This window comes from Lagenorhynchus albirostris, chromosome 3, assembly GCF_949774975.1.
Source record: "Lagenorhynchus albirostris chromosome 3, mLagAlb1.1, whole genome shotgun sequence".
NCBI classification, from domain to species: Eukaryota; Metazoa; Chordata; class Mammalia; order Artiodactyla; family Delphinidae; genus Lagenorhynchus; species Lagenorhynchus albirostris.
Window position 1 is genome coordinate 33,281,852 of NC_083097.1, and position 22,046 is coordinate 33,303,897.

Genomic DNA, 22,046 nt, shown 5'->3' on the forward strand with positions numbered 1-22,046 from the left:
GATCGCCCTTCAGTGATGTTCAAAGCCTCCCTCACACACTCAGATCTTCCAATAAGCTTTTAAATCCCAGGCTCTTAACCATGAATTGTCAATCAACAGAGACTAAAAGAGCCACACACAAAACAATCATTTTGGAAGAGACCAACACTATAAAGGGAGAAGAAAACTTTAGAAATGAATGAATAAATAAAACCATCATTACATTAATATCCCCAGAGAGAGAATAATATTTGGGAATCCATGTAAAAGAATAGATGTTATAAAAATAAAATAGATATTTAAATAACAAAAAAGAGAGTTTTTGTCTTTTTTTTCTATTTTTTTATTGAAGTACAGTTGATTTACAATATTAGTTTCAGGTATACAACATAGTAATTCAATATTTTTATAGATTATACTTCATTTAAAGTTATTACAAAATAATGGCTATATTTCTCTGTGCTCTATAATACATCCTTGTAGTTTATTTAAGTTATACATGGTAGTGTGTACCTCTTAATCTCTTAGCCCTATCTTGCCCCTCCCCTCTTCCCTCTGCCCACTGGTAACCACTGGTTTATTCTCCGTATCTGAGTCTGTTTTTGTTTTGTTATATACACTCATTTATTTTTTAGATCCCATATATAAGTGATAACATACAGTACTTGTTTTTGTCTGACTTATTTCACTAAGCATAATATCCTCCAGGTCCATTCATGCTGTTGTAAATGGCAGAACATTCATTCTTTTTTATGACTTAGTAATATTCCTTTGTACATATACACCAAATCTTTTTTATTGAAGTATAGTTGATTTACAATATCATGTTAACTTCAGGTATGCAGCACAGTGATTCAGTTATACATATATTCTTCTTCAGATTCCCTTATAGGTTATTACAAAATATTGAGTATAGTTCCCTGTGCTACACAGTAGGTCCTTGTTGGTTATCTATATAGGAGTATGTATATCTTAATCCCAAACTCCCAATTTATCCCTCCCCTCCACCTCTCTTTCCCCTTTGATAACCATAAATTTTTTTTCTAGGTCTGTGAGTCTCTTTCTATTTTAGAAATAAGTTCATTTGTATCTATTTTTTTTAGATTCCACATATAAGTGATATCATATGCTATTTGTCTTTCTCTTTCTGACTTACTTCACTTAGTATGATAATCTCTAGTTTCATCCATGTTGCTGCAAATGGCATTATTTCGTTATTTTTTATGGCTGAGTAATATTTCATTGTATATCTACACAACACATTTTCTTTATCCATTTGTCTATTGATGGACACTTAGATTACTTCCATATTTTGGCTATTGTAAATAACGATGAACTATGAACACTGATGTGCATGTACCTTTTCAAATTAGTGTTTTCATTTTCTTCAGATATATACCCAGTAGTGGAATTGCTGGATCATATGGTAGTTCCATTTTTAGTTTTCTGAGGGACCCCCATACTGTTTTCCATAATGGCTGCACCAATTTACATTTCCACCAACAGTGTACACAGGTTCCCTTTTCTCCACATCCTTGCCAACATTTGTTATTTGTAGTCTTTTTGATGATAGCCATTCTGACAGGTATGAAGTCATTATCTCATTGTGGTTTTGACTTGCATTTCTTTTATGATTATCATTGTTGAGTATCTTTTCACGTGCCAAGAAGAGAGCTTTTGGAAATTTTTTTTTAATTACAGTGAAGATGAAACACTCAATGATATAGTTGGAAGATAAAGTTAAGGAAATCTTCCAGAAGTAGAATGAAAAGAGAAGAAAACAGAAAATATAAGAAAATTAGAAAATCATCCCATACGTCTAAGATCAAGGAATACAAAATACAGAAAGAGAGAAAACATGAAAATTGAAGAAATGAAATCTTTAATGAACTACTGCAAAAAGTACTGCTCTAAAATGAATAAGTTTCCAGATTGAAAGGGGCCCAAGAGTCTCACCAACATACATCACTGCAACAATTTTGAACACAGGAGACAAAGAAATAAAAAGGTTCTACAAACGTCTAAATATAAAAAAATAGGTCACATACAATGTGAGTAAAGTGACCATATAATCTATCTATCATACTATCAAGGACACTTTAAAATTAGGTAATTTTTATAAATTTCTTTACTGAAAAATTGGTTTATTTCATTGACAGTTCTATTCAAAAACTAGCTTCAAAAATAAAATTGCTTCTAAGAAAAGTAACGTGTTTATTAAATTGAAAGCAAATTAACTTCTTCATATCAATTTTCTGAAAATAAAATAATAAGCAGAATGATTATTTTTGGTACATATTCATTTACATTAGCCATTTTCTTACGCATCTCTGTCTCCAATAGTGTGTCATTTGTATTTCTATAAAGAATGTGGTTTTTTTTGTTATGGTCATGTAGTTTTGTTTTCATAAAATTGACCTCATTACTCTACATTTAAGGGTTAATAAATTGGAAAATGGTGACACCTTTTGTTGATTTTTCTCTGTAGGACATTTTTTTTTTTTTTTTTTTTGCGGTACACGGGCCTCTCACTGTTGTGGCCTCTCCCGCTGCGGAGCACAGGCCCAGCGGCCGTGGCCCACAGGCCCAGACGCTCCGTGGCATGCGGGATCCTCTTGGACCGGGGCACGAACCCGCATCCCCTGCATTGGCAGGCGGACCCCCAACCACTTCGCCACCAGGGAAGCCCTGTAGGCCATATTTTTAATTGAAAAACTACTTTCCCTACAGATGCTGAAGTACCTGGTAACTTCAGAGTAATATTAATTTTTCCCTATTGCATCATATGATTATTTCAGACCAAATATTTTCATTCAAAGCACCTTACTTGGCAAATATTTTTACATAATAAAATTCATCATCTAAATTCTCTCCATAACTGACTGAAATTTAAATGCTAGAAAATTGAAGTCCTTCTCAATATATCCCATTCTGGTAAAAAAATAAATAAATTATCAAATTAACTAGGAACTCCATCAAAAGAGTCTTCCTATAAATCAAGACAATCCAAATCAAAATTATAGTTTTAAAAAATTAAAACAGCATTTGAGCTCTCATCATTTACTTTGTTCAACAGCTCACTTGGTTTTACAGAATAAAGGCCACTGCCTTGCAATCGACTAAACAATTTCAAACCAAGTTTTTGTGCTTCATTCATTGAATACTTTGATTAAAAATTTCCAACAGGCTTTAAATGAATGCAAGCACAAGTTAAAGGACTTGTTTCCCAAAAAAAAATCATACTATTGCAGGACGCTCAGGATGATTTATAAATTAATACCTTAAATGCTCAACCTCTTCTGAAATGGAATTGAAGAGCGATAAGAAAAGAGACTGCTGTATGTATTTCCTGAGCTATGTTTTCTATTCTAACATTCTACATACAAAGGCACAATCAAATATGAGGGTAGAATAAAAATTGTAGGGTCTCAAATAATTTTTCCCATGCATTCACTCTCTGAAGCTATTAGAAGATGTATCCAACAAAAAGAGAAACAGACAGAGACAGGGAGAGAGAGAATGAAGAAAGAAGAAGACATCCTGTGGTAGGATGAAAAAATGCCCCTCCTCACAAAAGAATATTCACTTCCTAACCCCTGGAACCTAAAAATATTACCTATTTGGGAAAAAACATTTTTGCAGATGTGATTAACAATCTTGATATGCTTTATCCTGGATTGCCCAGGTAAACGCCAAATACAATCATATGTATCCTTATAAGAGGGAGGGAGATGGTAATTTGACATAGAGGAAAAGGAAATGCAGAGACACATGGAGGAGAAGACCACTGAGCTGGGAGATTTGAAGATTTGAATATTGGACTGATATGTCCACAAGCCAAGGAAGGCTGGCAGCCACCAGAAGCTGGAAAAGTAAGGAACAGATTCTCCCCTGGAGCCTCTACAGAGAACATGGTCCTGTCAACATCTTGACTTCAGTTCAGTGAAACTAACTCAGGGCTCTGGCCTCCAGAACTGTAAGAGAATACATTTCTTTTGTTTTAAGCTACCAAGGCTATGGTGATTTGTTGGAGCTGCCACAGGAAACTAATACTAATGGCACACAAGGAGTAGGAACAGGAAATCCAAAAAAGGAGGAGTGATGAGGATCCAAAGAAGAACAGAACATGATGACCTGAGAATGACAGCTGAACAAAAAATAGGTAAATGCACCAGTTTGTACTGGAACAGAAGGATTCAAGAGGCAGATACCTATTGCCGTCATACTATCTTTTTAACCTGAAGGAGGATGCTTGGGTGAGCTTGTCTTCATTTCTTAATTCTACTTGACTTGTCTTAACCATATTCTAATAAAATGCCTTCTCTCCTCTCCATGCCCAGGTGTTGGGTCAGCTGGGGATAGCCATTTCATCTCTCGAAATTACTCTTTTTATTTACTGTTGAGCAGTCAAGGTAAGCAATGGTGGATTTAGAAGCAGAAATTCAAAACATCCTACTCCCTCTGATAATATCCCTATTAAAAGTTTAGTACCTGGGCCACAGCATAGCCCTGCCAGGTGCTCTATGCTTCCTAAGATCCAAACAGGACTTGAGCCAGTTTACAGCCTCGGACCCCTTCAGTGAAGCAGGGGCTGGTTCCCTTTGAGGAAGGATCCTGGTACACTTCCAAAAATGTATACTGTTAATCTTTCTCCCAACTTTTCCTAAAGGGACCTATGGCCTTTTACCAGAGTGACTGTGCACTGGGGAAAAGCAAATAATAAGACCTTTGGGGAACTACTAGACACTGTCTCTGAACTACACTAATTCCAGGAGACCCAAAACATCACTGTGGTCCACTTGTCAGAGTAGGGGCTTATGAAGGGCAGGTGATCAATGGAGTTTTAGCTTAAGTCCATCTCACAGTGGACTCAGTGAGTCCCCAAACCCATCCTCTGGTTATTTGCCCAGTTCTGGAATGCATAATTAGAATAAACATACCTAGCAACTGGAAAAATTCCTACATCCTGTAGAGTGAGAGCTATCCTGGTGGGAAAGGCCAAGTGCAAGCTACTAGAACTGCCTCTACCTGGAAAGAAAGTAAACTAAAAGCAATACCATGCTCCTGAAGGGGTGTAAAGATTAGCGCCACCATCAGAAAGTTGAAAGATCCAGGGGTGGTGATTCTCACCACATCTCCATTTCACTCACCTTTGTGCCCTGTGCAGATGAGAGTTGGATCTTGGAGAATGACAGTAGATAACTGTAAGCCTAACAAGATGGCAACTCCAGTTTCAGTCATGGTACCAGGAGTGGTTTCATCACTTGGGGAAATTAGCACATCCCTTGGTACCTCTTAGGCAGCTAATAAAACGGCAAATGCTTTCTTCTCAATTTCTGCTAATAAAGACCACCAGGAGCAGTTTGCTTTCAGCTGGAAAGGCCAGCGATTTACCTTCACTGCCCTACCTCAGGGGTATATCAACTTTTCAGCCCTATGTCATAACTTTGTTCAAAGAGATCTTGATTGTCTTTCCTTTCCACAAGTCTCACACTGATCATTACACTGATGACATTATGCTGATTGGACCTAGTGAGCAAGAAGTAGCAACTACTCTAGACTTATTGGTAAGAAATTTGCATGATAGAGGATGAGAAATAAACGTGATAAAAATTCAAGGTCCTTCTAGCTCAGTGAAATTTCTAGGGGCCAATGGTATAGTGCATGTTGAGATAACCCTTCTAAGGTGAAGGGTAAGTTGTTTCATCTGACCCTTCTTATAACAAGAGAGAGAGATACAATGCCTAGTACGTCTCTGGATTTCGGAGGCAATACGTTCCTCATCTGGGTGTGCTACTCTGGCCCACTTACTAAGTGACTCATAAGTTGCTAGTTTTGAACAGGGCCCAGAACAACAGAAGGCTCTACAACAGACCCATATTGCTATGCAAGCTGCTCTGCCACTTGGACCATATGATCCAGCAAATCCAATGGTGATTGAAGTGTCACTGGCAGATAAGGATATTGGTTGGAGCCTGTGGCAGGCCTCTAACAGGTGAACCTCATAACAGATCCTTAGGATTTTGGAGCAAAGCCCTGCCATCCTCTGGGATAACCACTCTTCTTTTAAGAAACAGCTCTTGGCCTGCTACTAGGGTTCAGTTGAGCCTGAACACTTAACCATGGGCCAAGAAGTTACCATGTGACCTGAGCTGTCTGTCTATCACGTACTAGGTATTATCTGACTCGCCAAGCCATGAAGTTGGGCGTGCACAGCAGCACTCCATCATCAAATGGAAGTGGCATATATGAGGTCAAGCCCAAGCAGGCCCTGGAGGCACAAGTAAATTACATGAAGTGGCCCAAATGCCGTGGTCCCTACTCCTGCTGCACTACCTTGTGTCACCAGGCTGCACATACTTCCTCACTGGGAGTTCGCTACAATCAACTGACAGAGAAAAAGAAAATTGGGACCTGGTTTACAGATTACTCTCTCCAATATACAGGCACCACTGAAAAATGGACAGCTGCAGCACTACATCCTTTCTCTAGGACATCCCTGAGGGACAGTGGTGAAGGGAAATCCTCCCAGCAGGCAGTGTTCCTGGTCATTCATTTGGCTTGGAAGGAGAAATGGCAAGATGTGTGCTTATATACCAGTTCATGAGCTGTGGCCAATGATTTGGCTGGATAGTCAGGCACTTGGATGGAACCTGACTGGAAAATTGATGACAAGGAAATCTGAGAAAGAGGTCTGAAGATAAACCTCTATGAATGGGCAAAAAGAACCTAAACATATTTGTGTCCCATGTTAATACTCACCAAAAGGTGACCTTAGCAGAAGAGTATTTTAATAGTCAAAGTGGATAGGATGGTCTGTTCTGTAGATATCAATTAGTCTCTTTAGCCACCACTATCATCACCAGTGGGCTCATGGATGTACTGTCCGTGGTGGCAGAAATAGACGTTATGCGTGGACTCAGCAACGTGGGTTTATGCTTTCCAAAGGAGGCCTGACCACAGCTACTACTGAGTACTCAATCAGCCAGCAGCAGAAATCAACACTAAGTCCCTGATATGTCGCCATTCCCTGGTGTTATCAGCAAGCTACCTGGTGGCAGATTAATTACATTAAGCCACTTCCATTATGGAAGAGACAGCATTTTGTTCTTACTAAAACAGACACTCTGGATGTGGACTTAACTTCCCTTCATGTAATGTTTTTGCCAAAACTACCATCCATGGACTTAAAGAATGCCTTATCCACTGTCATGGTATTCCACACAGCAATTCTTCTAAGAACTCACTTCATAGCAAATGAAATGCAGCAATGGGCCTAGCCTCATGGAATTCACTAGACTTACCATTTTCCCCACCATCCTTCATCAGCTGGTTTGACAGAATAGAGGAATGGCCTTTATTTTTAATTGAATGAAAGATTCTTTACATTCTATAGTGCTTTACAATTTTCAATAGTTTCACACACATGATCTCATATAATCCTGTAACAACCCTTTTTTTCCCCAACCTCTATATTTCCCCCTCTCTACTACCCTCTCCCCGCTGGTAACAACTAGCTTGTTCCCTATATCTGTGAGTCACTAGTTTGTTCTATTTTTTAGATTCCACATATAAGTGATACCATACAGTATTTGTCCTTCTCTGTCTGATTTGTTTCACTAAGCATAATGCCCTCCGAGTCCATCCATGTTGCTGTAAACGGCAAAATTTCATTCTTTTTTAAGGCTGAGTAGTATCCCATTGTTATGTATATATGTATATACATACCACATCTTCCTTATCCATTCATCTGTTGATGGACACTTAGGTTGCTTCCATGGCTTGGCTATTGTAAATAATGCTGCTTTGAACATTGGTGTGCATGTGTCTTTTCGAATTAGTGTTTTTGGTGTTTCTGGATATATGCCCAGGAATGGAACTGCTGGGTCATATGGTAGTTCGATTTTTAGTTTTTTGAGAAACCTCCATACTGTTTTCCACAGTGGCTGCACCAATTTACGTTCCCACCATCAGTATTCCCTTTTCTCCTCATCCTCACCAACTTTTGTTATTTGTATTCTCTTTGATGATAGCCATTCTGACAGATGTGAGGTGATATCTCATTGTGGTTTTGACTTGCATTTCCCTGATGTTTAGCGATGTTGAGCATCTTTTCATGTGCCTGTTGGCCATGTGCAGTTCATCTTTGGAAAAATGTCTATTCAGTTCTTCTGCCCATTTTTTAATCCGGTTGTTTATTATTTTGATGTTGAGTTACATGAGCTGTTTATATATGTTGAGTATTAACCCCTTATCAGCCATACCACTTGCAAATATCTTCTCTCATTCATTAGGTTGCCTTTTCATTTTGTCAATGGTTTCCTTTGCTGTACAAAAGCTTTCAAGTTTAATTAGGTCCCATTTATTTACTTTTGCTTTTATTTTCTTTGCTTTAGGAAGCAGATCCAAAACAACATTGCTGCAATTTATGTCAAAGTGTGTTCTGCCTATGTTTTCCTCTAGGAGTTTTATAGTATGCAGTCTTACGTTTAGGTCTTTAATCCATTTTGAGTTTATTTTTGTATATGGTGTTAGAGAATGTTGTAATTTCATTTTTTTACATGTAGCTGTCCAGTTTTCCTAGCACTACTTATTGAAGAGACTGTCTTTCCTCCATTGTATATTTTTACCTCCTTTGTCATAGATTAATTGACCAGACGTGTGGATTCATTTCTGGACTCTCTATTCCGTTCCACTGATCTATGTGTCTGTTTTTGTACCAGTAATATACTGTTTTAATTACTGTAGTTTTGTAGTATAGTCTGAAGTCATGGAGCATGACTACTCCAGCTCTGTTCTTTCTCAAGATTGTTTTGGCTATTCAGGGTCTTTTGTCAAGCAAATTTTAAAATTATTTGTACTGTGAAAAATGCCATTGGTATTTTGATAAGGATTACATTGAATCTGTAGATTGCCTTGGGTGGTATGATAATTTTAACAATATTAATTCTTCCAATGCAAACACACCATATATTTTTCCATCTGTTTGTGTCAATTTCTTTCATCAGTGTCTTATAGTTTTCCAAGTGTAGGTCGTTTACCACCTTAGGTAGGTTTATTCTTAGGAATTTTATTCTTTTTTATGTGATGATAAATGGGACTGTTTCCTTAATTTTTCTTTCTGATAGTTCATTGTTAGTGTATAGAAATGCAACAGATTTCTGTATATTAATTTTGTATCCTACAACTTTACCAAATTCATTGATGAGCTCTAGTAGTTTTCTGTTGGTGTCTTTAGGATTTTCTGTGTATAGTATCATGTCATCTGCAAACAGCAACAATTTTACTTCTTCCTTTCCAATTTGGATTCCTTTTCTTTCTTTTTCTTCTCTGATTGCTATGCAGTACTGCAACAGCCTTTTGAAGACTTAGTTACAGTGACAGCTAGGTGAGAGTTCCTTTCAGAGCTGTGGCAAGGTCCTCCACGAAATCATATATGTTCTGCATCAGCATCCAGTATATGGCTCTGTTTCTCCCACAGCAAGAATTCATGGGTCCAGGAATCAAGGGGTGGAAATGGGAGGGGTATCACTCACTAATACCTCTAGTGACCCAATGACAAAGTTTTTGCTACCTGTCCCCCACAACTTTATGTTCTGCTGGACTAGAGATCTTACTTCCAAAGGATGAATGCTCCCACCAGGAAAACACAATGATTCCATTAAACTGGAAGTTAAGACTCCCAAGCAGCCACTTTGGATTCCTCATCCCTAAATCAACAGGCAAAGAAGAGAATTACTGTGCTGGCTGAAATGGTTAATCCTGATTACCAAGGAAAACTTGGATTGATACCGTACAGTGCAGATAAGGAAGAGTATGTCTGGAATACAGGAGATACTGTGATTAAAGTCAATGGAAAAATACGACATCCTAATCCAGACAGATCCTTTAGGAATGAAGGTTGAGGTCATCCCACCACGTTAAGATCCATGACCCACTGAGGTGTTTACTGAGGGGAATGGGAATATGGATTGGGTAGTGAAAGAAGGTAGTTCTAAATACCAGCTACTTCCTTATTTTGTTATAAATATTTTTGTATCTGTGTGTATATGTCTAAAATATCTTTGTTTTCCTCTATCTTTTATTCCTTTATCATGTAACATAAAATATATTGACTTTATATCATGTCATTTAGTATTGTAAACTTTACATCATAGTATTTAAGTTACAGGGTGTGAAGGGAAAGGGTAAATGTCACACAGGAATTTTGTATCCTCTTATGGGGAAAGTGTTAGTGCATTTTCAGTTGTATACAAAATGGTTGTATCATGTTAGGTGTAATTATAAACTTGTTATTGTCTTTATTTGGAGATTAAGTATAGTTTAAGGAGACGTGTATGGATGCCAAGTTGACAAGGGGTAGATGTGTGATGCATAGTTTTATGTGTCAACGTCATTGGGCCACAGTGCCCAGATATTTAATCAAACATTATTCTGAATGTTTCCATGAGAATATTTTTGGATGAGTAACTTTTAAATCAGAACTTTAAAGAGACTTTGAATGAAGCAGAATACCCTCAATAACATGGTTAAGCCTCATTTAATCTGTTGAAAGCCTAAATAAAACAAAAGACTGACCTCTGCTGAGCAAGAAGGAATTCTGCTAGCAGACTCACTTTGGATTTAAACAGCAACTCTTCCTTGGGTTTCCATCCTGACAGCATTCAGACTTGAACTGCAACACAGGTTATTCTTTGGGTCTCTGGTCTGCTGGTCTATGCTACAGATTTTGGACTTGTCGGCCTCCATAATCACATAAGCCAATTCTTCTATCTATATTTACACATATACATTCTATTAATTCTGCTTCTCTGGAACTAATACAAATACTTAACAAAAAGTCAGAATAACAGTTACCTGATGGTTGGTAGATGATTGGCGAGGGACACACATGAATCTAAGGTATTAGTAATATTCTGTTACCTAAGTAGAGAGTACATGCATTTTATATTATTGCTATATATGGTTGACACACTATGCTCTGTGAATAATGTGTATCACACACACACAAAAGTTTAACTTAGGACAGGTAAAACAGCAGACTTCCAGCTGAAGACAGAAATAGCAAACTAGAAGATTCGTGTAAGAAAATCATCAAAAATATAGCAGCAGAAGATAACAAGATGTAAAACATGAGAGATTAAGAAACAGGAACAAGGGCTTCCCTGGGGGCGCCGTGGTTGAAAGTCCGCCTGCCGATGCAGGGGACACGGGTTCGTGACCCGGTCCAGGAAGATCCCACATGCCGCAGAGCGGCTGGGCCCGTGAGCCATGACTGCTGAGCCTGTGCGTCCGGAGCCTGTGCTCTGCAAAGGGAGAGGCCACAACAGTGAGAGGCCCGCGTACCGCAAAAAAAATAAAAATAAAAAAGAAACAGGAACAAGAGAAAGAGAAACTCAAGCTCAAGTTTCATAAGGAAGCATATAGATAATGGTGAAGGAAAAATATTCAAAGAGATCATGGCTGATAAATTTTCATATAAAAGAAACAGGATTAATAAAATAAGTATAAATAAATATGTGTAAAATATCAAATACTAAAAGAAACTGTAGTAAAGGAAATCTTAAAGGAAACAAAAAGAAAAGAGAAACAACATTTAGATGTACAAGAGATTTCACATGAACAAGAGGTCAAAGAGATAACTACTAAAGTGTGCTAAGAGAAAAATAACTGCCAATCTCAAACTCTATTCCCAGCTAAACAATCAGTCAAAAGTTGAAAAACAGAAACATCTGATACAAGGGGAGAAAACTAGCTTACTCTTTCAGACTCTGGCTAAAAGAATTAGTGGAAGAACACTTCTGCAAAAAAGGAAATAGAACCTCTAATAAAGAAATAATCTACAAGAAGCAACAGTGAGGAAATAAAATTAGAATTTGAAAAACAAAATAAGTAGGTCTTAATTAAAACTGATGGTAAAAATTATTAATTTGTAAGAAGAGGGTTAAAAAAAACAAGTTGGAAATAAAGTACTAGATAAGTATGACATAGACTATAGGAGAGTAGATGGGGTTTATCATCTAACATCTTTGTATTATTTTGGAAAAGGGTAAAGATACTAATTAACTTCAAACTTTGGTTAACTATATATACTAAAAATTTAAGAGAATCATGAAGTAGTAGACTGTGCAAGTTCCCAAAATGTGAAGGATAAAACAGAAACAAAAAAGTAAAAAGGGATAAAGCAACAAAAAAAGGATGATCATAATGGAGAAAAATGATGGTAGGAATATATCCAAGTATATCAGTAACACAGTACATAGTAAATGCAGACAGTCTTAACTGAGAAACCACAAACCTACTGGTATATTTTAGCATTAGAAGCACTAACTCTTAGAAACTGAATAGATCAAACACTCAAAAAGTTAACATTGCATGAGATTGAACACGACAATTTAGAAATTTGATAGAATGGACATATATGGTTCATTCTATGAGTGCATAGAGTATCTGCAACCAACAATTAGAGATTAAGCATCTTTTTCAAGCACACAAAGAACACAAAAAACTTGGTCATCTACACAGATAATTTCTGAAAAGTAAAGGAGACACTGTCTCTTGTTTGCCCAATACAATGACTAGTCCACTTCCCTATTAACAGAACCTGCTTTTGCGTTCAGGTAGTAAAAAGAATTCCCTTGATCTGCAGTAAGGGTTGCTTCGCTACAGCTCCATGAAGTGAAAATGATCAATTCAAACCAGTTATTTTATAAGTGCACATTGTTGGTATATAGTCATGGAAATGATTTTCTCGTATCAATCCAGCAATTATATTTTTAAAGATACTCTTGAGTTTTTTTATCTGGACAACCATATGTTATGCAAATTACTGTTTTGTTTCTTTTCAGTCCTTATGCATCTTATTTCTTTTCCTTCCTTGGGCACAAGCTAAAACCTATAGTACATAGATGAAATCATATATTATTGTCAAACACTGTTACCTTATTCCTAATTTTCAGGGGAATGCTTCTAATGTGTCACCAGGGATAATAATGTTTGTAGTAGATTTTTAATAGGTTCCCTTTAATGGATAAATCTTATCCCTTTCATGGATAAGACTTCTCCTTTTAGTCTGCCATGAGTTTTCTTTTCTCAGAAATGGTTATTGAAGGATAACACTTTTTTCTCCTGCATGTACTGAAATGATCATAAGCTTCTTTTTCCCTTTGATCTACTATTGTGTTAATTATATTAAATCATTTTAGTACTTGTGGATAAATCTAACTTGGTCAAGATGCATTTGTTTAAGTATATATTTATTATTTTATATTTATATATAATATATGTATCTGTTAACATATATATACATGTACATAATATATAACATACACATTCCTATATTTGATTTACTAATATTTTGTTCAGGATTTTTAAATCTATGTTCATGAATGAGACTGATCTATAAATTTTCCTCTCTCATACTTTGTCTGTTTTTTTGTATCTAAGGCTTAGTATATTATATTATTTATAAAAATCAGATGTTCCAAATCTTCAAATGTTCTCTAAATTTTGTTACATGGTGTTATCAGATCTGTGAGACATTTCTGAAAATCTTGTCTTTTTTTCCTTGCAATTTTGTTGATTTTTGTTTTATATATTTTAATTCTATGTTATTGGATGCCTGTAAGTTTAGAATTGTTTTATTTTTCTGTTGAAATATGTATTTCATCATTATGAAGTAACCACTTTAATCCCTAACAATACTTTTGCCTTAGAGTTATTTTGTCTGAAAATATTATAGATTTATAACTGACTCTTGTTTTATTTAATACTTGCCTGACACACACACACACACACACACACATATATATATATATATTGCATTCTTTAATTCTCAATATTTCTTTGTCCTTGTGTCATAGGTATGCTTCTTTCTTTTTTTTTTTTTTTTTTTTTTTTTGTGGTACGCAGGCCTCTCACTGTTGTGGCCTCTCCTGTTGCAGAGCACAGGCTCTGGACGCGCAGGCTCAGCGGCCATGGCTCACGGGCCCAGCTGCTCTGCGGCATGTGGGATCTTCCTGGATGAGAGCTTGAACCCATGTCCCCTGCATTGGCAGGCAGATTCTTAACCACTGAGCCATCAGGGAAGCCCCAGCCATGCATTTTAATGAATGATTGTTGTATTATATGAAGTATTTCTGGGTGTTTCAAGTGAAGATGATCGTATGACTTTGATTCATTTTCAACTGATAGATTACTCTGTCATACTGAATGTCCTTTTTTCTGTTTAGGTTCTACTAAATGCTAAAAATATTTACCCACTCTCTTTTAGGGTCTAGAGTTGAGTACGTATGTGGGGAGTCAGGAAACAGGCTGTTCCTAAAGCTGTGCCAAATTATGTGAATTTCACCTAGTCGCTTAAAGCTTGTTTACCTGTACTTCCTTCCCACGGTTCTGGAAGTTATTGCTTTAAAAAATAAAGCATATAAATAGCACTAGACTAAAACACAGGGACCTAGTCTGCCTGTGAATAGGAAGTGAGGACCTTAAAAGAAAGAATAGGAAGAAAACAGGTGTCCCTTGTCTTCCTACTGCTGTTGGTGACTCCTTCTTTCAATTCTTCTTACCGAATTTTAGATAAAAGTGAAAGGAAGAGAAAAAACAGTATTTTAGCTCTATCACTGACCTTGAGTACAGGAAAAATAATCAGAAGTTTAACGGTGCAAGGAGCAATTTCAGTAACTCTGTGGACAGTGCCCCATATCACTGATGCAGCAGGCTCTGCTAGAATCAATTTGAAAACTGGCTCACTGCAACAGAATCAGGAAGGGTTGAGATAGAAGAAGAATGGGCAAGGAGCAATCCTTTCACTTTTTCTCAGCAGATCTTTGCCACATTGGTTTCAGAACCACCCCATTCTAAGTGAGGTCTCTAACATCTGTTCACTCCCCCCCCCAACCCCTGCTCTCCAGTAGCTCCTCTCCACATTTAAACAGTGATGAGGTCTCAGCTGGAGTCTAGTTTCAGCCTGATCCCACAACAAGTGCTGAAGGCTAAGTGGTTCACAGAGTTATTCCACCTTTGGGCAAGGAAACTGGCTTAAAGAATCCCTGTGTCAGTCCATCACTGGCTAAGGACTGCTCCTTAGTACTGGGCCTATAACCTCCCACGACATGGCTCCTATTTGACTGAGGGCATTTCTCCAGAAAACCAGGTAACAGCAAGCCTTAGCTGAAGCACTTAAAGTACCCAGGGTGGGAGTGGGGAGTGCTTCAGCTGGCAATGGGGTCTAGATGGGGCACCTATAGAATTCACTACAGTTTCCAAGACTTCATATTCCTATAGCATAGTCTGCTTGAAGGGTGATTGTGGCCCTGTGAGTAGTGTATTAAAAGGAACAATTAGGCTTTCCCACTCTCCTAAGACTTTTTTTGTAAGTCCTGGGTAGAGTTTGCCATTCACTTCTCAGTAGTCAATACCTCTTTATAGTTTGGAAATATTATATTTGGTCTGGAAAGAGTGAATAAAGAAGAAGGATGTCCTAAAAACATTTTTTTCAGAACTACAATTCCACCATGGTATTTTGCTGCCTTATTTCAGGGACCACATTTTGAAACTCATTAAAAAAACAGAGCTAATTTCAGACTTCCTACGTCTTGCAAAGGGCAGAACATTTCTCTGTAAGGAAAATATATTTGCATCAGGGTGCACATGTACCAGTCAATTTAATTAAGCACAGAAAGTTCTTTGTCATCTGGGCCTAACCATATTGAACTGCCATAGAAATTCAATATACAACAAGGTAATGTTTGGCACAAATACTAGAGCCATAAAATACGTATCACAGTGCGGCAGCCTAGATGTAAGATAAATTTTAGATATGATCTTAGAAAAATTACAATAAACATACATGTATCAAAGTGACAGGACCTCAGGTCCTTATAGAAAACAATAATAATTCTTTGTATCAGTATAGATGGGAAATTTAGATTTAAAACGTTTTTTAAAGCAATTGGGGAAAAATGCCTTTTTGCTTTTGCTTGCAGATGCATCAATTTTCTATAGTAGAGTATTCAAGAAACTGGTAACATTGGTTACCTGTGGGAGGGAAATTTTCTGGCTGAAAAAGGTGAGTGATACAAAGGCTTTCAGCCACTTTATATAAAAAAATGAGCATCTGAAAATTTTGGTTCTTGGTATTGGAAACCAATCCCCTGTGCATATCAAGGAATGCCTGTATGTTTAAAATGATTTTATATCAATACAGGTAGAGGTGGGGATAAACTTTCATTGAGGAATAAGTATAATGATGTTATAATTCATCAATTGCCTATTATATGCTAGCTATTTTGCTAAGGTATTTATGTATGTTCTTATTAATTTTTACCACAAAATTTGGGGTAGGTGATGTTACTTTCCCCATTGTATAAATGAGGGGAGTAAGAGTTATGATGAATAAGTAGCTTCTCTGAGATCTCATAGCTAGTAAGTTAGCAGTGTAACTATAGGGCTTTCTGGTTAAAAACAAGTTAGTAGACATTTCCCAATCAGAGTTCTTTTTTTTTTTTTAATTCTTTGATAGACTCTAGTTAATAGTTTTGTAATCATTCATTCCCTTCAAGTTAGCATTAGGAAAATTAGTGTCTGTGACTGTGGTCCTGCTGGGATTTCTCTAAATCAGACCTGGAAGATGTAGGCCTCCAGAAGGTACTTCCCAAGTTAACCTTCCAAGCCAGAGGATGGCTTAACCTTGAGAAGATCACTTTCTCTCCAGTCTCATGTTTTACCTAAAGTTAGTTATGGACCTCAAAGCCACCTAACGAATGGGCATTTAACTTTCTAATAGGCCGCTGGGGCTGGTGAGACAAAGGGTGCAAAACAATCATGACCTGATCCATTTCATCTCATTATTGTACATTTTTCAGAAACTTGCCTAATTTGTGACCTTACTTTCATAACTGTATGGATATATTGTCAGCGTTAACCCATGGCAATCAGAAGGGGAAGAAGAGAGTTCCTAGATTGCACTGACCTGTGTTCTTCTTTGTTCTAATTCTGGAATTGGAAATTACTCCAGCAGACCTGCCCACTGCTGAAAACATTCTGGTCTCTTGCCTTGTCCACCCCAGGTGAGGATCTGCTCACCTCTACCTGTGGATTCAGACACAGGCCCTAGCCACAGACCTAATTCTGGAAGAAAATGTGTAGAGTCTGTTTGTGTTGTTTCCTCATGAAATCAGTTAGAAATACCAAAAAGGAAACCTTTGGAATAATCCAGGCAAAATACAAGAGAACCTAATATAAGACAGTGGCCATAAAGATGGAGAAAGATGTGGGTGTTCATGGGGGTGAAATCTATTGGCCCTGAATAGTCATAAAATGTAAAGGCTGAGGGAGAAAAAGAGTCAAAAAAGACTGCCAGATTTCTTAGCTGAATAACTTAGTAGGTGATCAATGACATCCATGGGGACTCTGAGGGAGAAGCTGAAGTTTGGGCAGTCATTTCTTTCATTTAGTTTCATTTATGCTTGTTTGCTTTTTTTTTTTTTTTTTTTTTTTGCGGTACGTGGGCCTCTCACTGTTGTGGCCTCTCCCGCTGCGGAACACAGGCTCCGGACGCGCAGGCTCAGCCGCCGTGGCTCACGGGCCCAGCCGCTCCGTGGCATGTGGGATCTTCCCAGACCGGGGCACGAACCCGTGTCCCCTGCATCGGCAGGCGGACTCTCAACCACCGCGCCACCAGGGAAGCCCTATGCTTGTTTGCTTTTGATTTCAGTGAGTTAGAGTAAAATGAATGATTTCATTTCAACTATGACAAGCCCTGAATAACTCCCTTCTTGTTTCCCTTTCTTTGGTTTCTATCCAAGTCTTCGTGATTTTTAAAGGAACACAAAAGGACCCAAAATACCCAGAAGACAGATGCCAGATTCCCACATGAAACCACCAACTGGAGCTGACCCTTCAAACGAGGCATTTGCTCTTCAGGACATCACTGCCTACTCTACCCCAGTTTCAGTGTGTACCTCACCTGCTAGCTTCCCTAGGCAATTTATTGTCAATCTCCTGCCTTAGGCCAAAAGCCTTGACTAGCTTTGATACTCCTTCCCCACTCTAAATGTTGCCCCCCACCCCACCCCAAATTTGTGATAACTGCCCCTCAGGACCAACCAAAGTACAGGGAGAAAAATATTTTCTTCTTATTTACAGATTGGACATTATTCTACCTCTATCCACTGGATTCTGGGTAGGTACCGAAACTGTTTTGCACTATTATGGTAACCCTAATCCCAAACTCTCTCTCCACCGTTAGCCACTACTGGGTCTATAGTTAACCCCAAAAGAGACGTGGTTGAGAAAGAAAGATGTAGAATAAGTACTGCCCAGGTGTTAAGTCCCTGGAGCCCTGGACTTGGACCAGTCCTCATCCTCATTTTGATAAGATCTTTTGTTACCACTCCTTCTACCCTATGCTGATTTCCTAATCTAACCTTCCAGGTTAGATATCTGAATCTATCCACCCATTTAAAACACTTGATTTTAAATTCAGGATGTATTCTTGGTACCTACTATCTCTCAATGCCCTCCTGTCCTACTCAGAACACCAGACATTGATCCTACCATTTGTCTCAGCGAGTCTAAAAAGAAAAATGGGGTATGGGCTATAGCAGAATTATATAGTTGAGGGAGAAGTCCCAATGAAAATCTGGTATAGTTAGCCATTCTTACAGCTGGAAATATGTCTAATCTCTTGGGTGTGTTGGGACAGAAAAAAGTATTCAGAATCCCTGGCACACATGGTCCCCTTAGGTGACTCTGCCCTCTCTCTTTGACCATTCACATATTAGAGACTAAATCCTTCCCTCATGAATTTTCCGTCATGCCACTACTGTCTGGCTCTTATGTCCAACACCCACTTCTTCCTCAACCAGAGCCCTGGAAAGCTGGTTAATACCCTGTCTTCTATTCATTCTGACTTTGGATGTGTGAGAACATATAAGTCAGATGAAATCTAAGAAATCTACATGTAGATCTGAAAAACTAATTTTGCCACGGGCAAGTTTGTTTATTCACTCACTCAACATGAATTAAACATTCAATAAGTGCCAAGTGATAGGAGTGAAGAAATGAGTAAGATCTGATGACTAACCTGGAAGAATAGGCACAAATTAATTATGCAATTCAATGTGGTAAGTGCTTTAATAGAGCCATCATCATAGTTTTATGCTATATTAGGAGGCACAGCCGAGGAGCACCTAACTTCTAGAATAGTGTTTCTGAAACTTTATTGTGCTTCCAACGCACCAGGAATCTTGTTAAAATGAAGACTCTGGGTCAGTAAGTCTTGAGTGGGACTTGGAATCTGCACTTCTAACAAGCTCCCAAGGGATGCTGATGACGCTGGTCCATGGACCAGACTCTGAGTAGCAAGGTCCTACAGGACCAGAAAATACTTCGAAACAGAGATGGTGCTTGAATTGACGTTTTAAGGAAACAACAGGACTTACCCAGTAGCACAGGATAAAAGTAGTCCAGGCAAAAAAACAGCATATTTTGAAAATTATAAAAGGCTTTTCTAGTGACTTGAAAATTTGCAAGAAGAATAGTAGAACTGGACACCATCATTGGTAAAATTAATAGCATTCAAGACCTATGGAGATTGGCTAAAATATTTTAGAGATACTTTCCACCCCTGCCTTAATAGGGTGTAAGAATCCATTGGGGCCTTTACCCTAAGTTCCTTAGGGACAGCAGCAATAGTTTCAGAGGGCACAAAATCTAACCTCGGAATCTTGCTGTATGTGCCTCAAGTATCTCTTTCTCATGAAGTGTGGTTACAGAGCCTCAAAAGACAGTGCCAGATAGAGGTACTGGAGCTTCATCAGACTTTCAGACCCATTTTGTGCCTAATTCTCTAACAAATGTCTAGCAAGTGCCCATGTATGTTGAAGACAATCATGACTTTCATTACATTTTGGCCTTGCGGTTATGGGGAAGCAGTTAACCAGCCCTCATCACCCCAAAATCTTTTTGTTGTTGTTGTTCTCCATCCTTTTTGGGGGGCATACCGTGGCTTGAGGGATCTTAGTTCCCTGACCAGAAGTCAAACCCGTGTCCCCTGAAGTGGAAGCGCAGAGTCCTAACCACTGGACTGCCAGGGAATTCCTACTCCAAAATCTTTAGTTGCTGCTGTTGTCAACGAACACTTTAAAAATTGTTGGCTTTGTTAAGTTGACAGCATCATATCTGCAAAATGAAGGTAGCAATTCTTTTTTTTTTTTTTTTTTTTTCTTTGCAGTACGTGGGCCTCTCGCTGTTGTGGCCTCTCCCTTTGCGGAGCACAGGCTCCGGACACACAGGCTCAGCAGCCATGGCTCACGGGCCCAGCCGCTCTGTGGCATGTGGGATCTTCCCGGACCGGGTCACGAACCCATGTGCCCTGCATCGGCAGGTGGACTCTCAACCACTGCGCCACCAGGGAAGCCCTGAAGGTAGCAATCCTTGCCCTACCAACCTTACAGACCAAACTAAGATAGATGTACTTGAAAAAAATTACAGTGATGTATGTCAATTATTTCTCAATGAAACTAAAAAAAAAGGGAGGAAAAAATAAAGTAAAAAAAATTAAAATATGACGAAAATGTTGGCTGTAATTAAAGAGAGCCTATGAGCTTCTTACAGTATCCATCAAGGTAGAAGTTCCCAAACTTACACAATCAGAAGAATAATCTAAGGTTCTTATTTAAAAAACACATATCCCCAGGTCCTACCTTTGGAAATTCCAATTCTATTGTCTGTGGGGAAGCTCACATATGTAATAAGTACCCCAAAGATACTTACAATCATGTCAGTTTAGGATACTCCATACCATGCAATGGAATTTGGGACACATAAGAGAGAATATGCAAACTCTACCCCCATCACCAATATTATCATACAGAAGAGCACATCTATATCATTACTGTAATTACAAATGACTCATGGTGAGTATTTCCCAGTCATGTAACTCCCTTCCCTTCCTCCTAACAGTCCGTGTAAAACATAAGACTGAGTTGATGCTATGTGCAGTACAATCTACAAAAATGTTTGAGACGCAAACGCTTGAGACGTGTAATACAGTGAAGTATTTTTCCTAATAACCTTACAATCAGCAAATTGCTCCTACTTGAAGAAACTTCCTTAAACTTTATCCTCAAAAGTGAGCAAATTAATGAGTCACTTAAAGACATATCTGGTGACTATTTCTTTCTGAAGCTGTGCTATATTAGGCTCCTAGAAGGTGTGGGAAGGTGTGTAAATGTTCAAGGGAAGAATATTTACTTAATGACAACTAGGTATTTGGTATTATGCTTTTTATGTTTATGTAACGTGTCCATGACTAAAACAACATCTATGTACCTATTTATAACTGCCACATAAAGACTCACAGGTGGACAGCACAAGTACACATACACACATTGCATTACCTCAGAACATTTCTTACCTGGGAGTCACAACCAGCTGGATGGGTCCTCTTGTATCTTCCTCACAGAACCAGACCCATAAGCTCTGTAACCAGGTTAGATTCAGACTGAATTGCTTAGAGAATCCAATCAAATAAAACTGTCAATTCAATTGTAAAATACTGCTTTAGTCAGAAGGAGGTAAACGTCCAGATCTTATTATCCCTAGAGGTGCTGAAAACATCAGGCTGAAAACATCAGTTGACTTAAGATAAATCTTTTGATAGGTTGTGAATGGAGAAATTAAGGACCTTTGGGAACCAGCCTTTACCTTGAAGGCTGACTGAAGGAGGATGACCAGATGCCTGCAGGATGAGCTGGGGTGAATGTTACAGGCAGACTGGGCAGACTGTATATCTGAGCCAATCAGCAGGTGCTAAAGGTTTGTTGCTATTTGTTCTTATTCTCATTTTTCCAACATGGTCAAAACTCTATAGGTTTAGCCCTATAAGCATCTGCCCAATTACTAATAACCAGAGCAAAAACTACGTGTGTAACACAACATGCTATCCAGAGAGCAAACCGTTTTAGAGAAGCTTCAAAAACATTAATTTCTTTTAGCAAACAAAGACACATCCTTCAAACACATGAATGTAATATTGTCTACTTTGCTCTCAGCCTGATTAC

At 38.2% G+C, this 22,046-nt stretch overlaps 1 pseudogene; it reads left to right on the forward strand.

The window, feature by feature from the left end:
- LOC132518290 (uncharacterized) overlaps positions 1–12,656 on the forward strand; it is a 41,566-nt pseudogene extending 28,910 nt beyond the window's left edge.
- Positions 12,657–22,046: the final 9,390 nt, after the last annotated feature.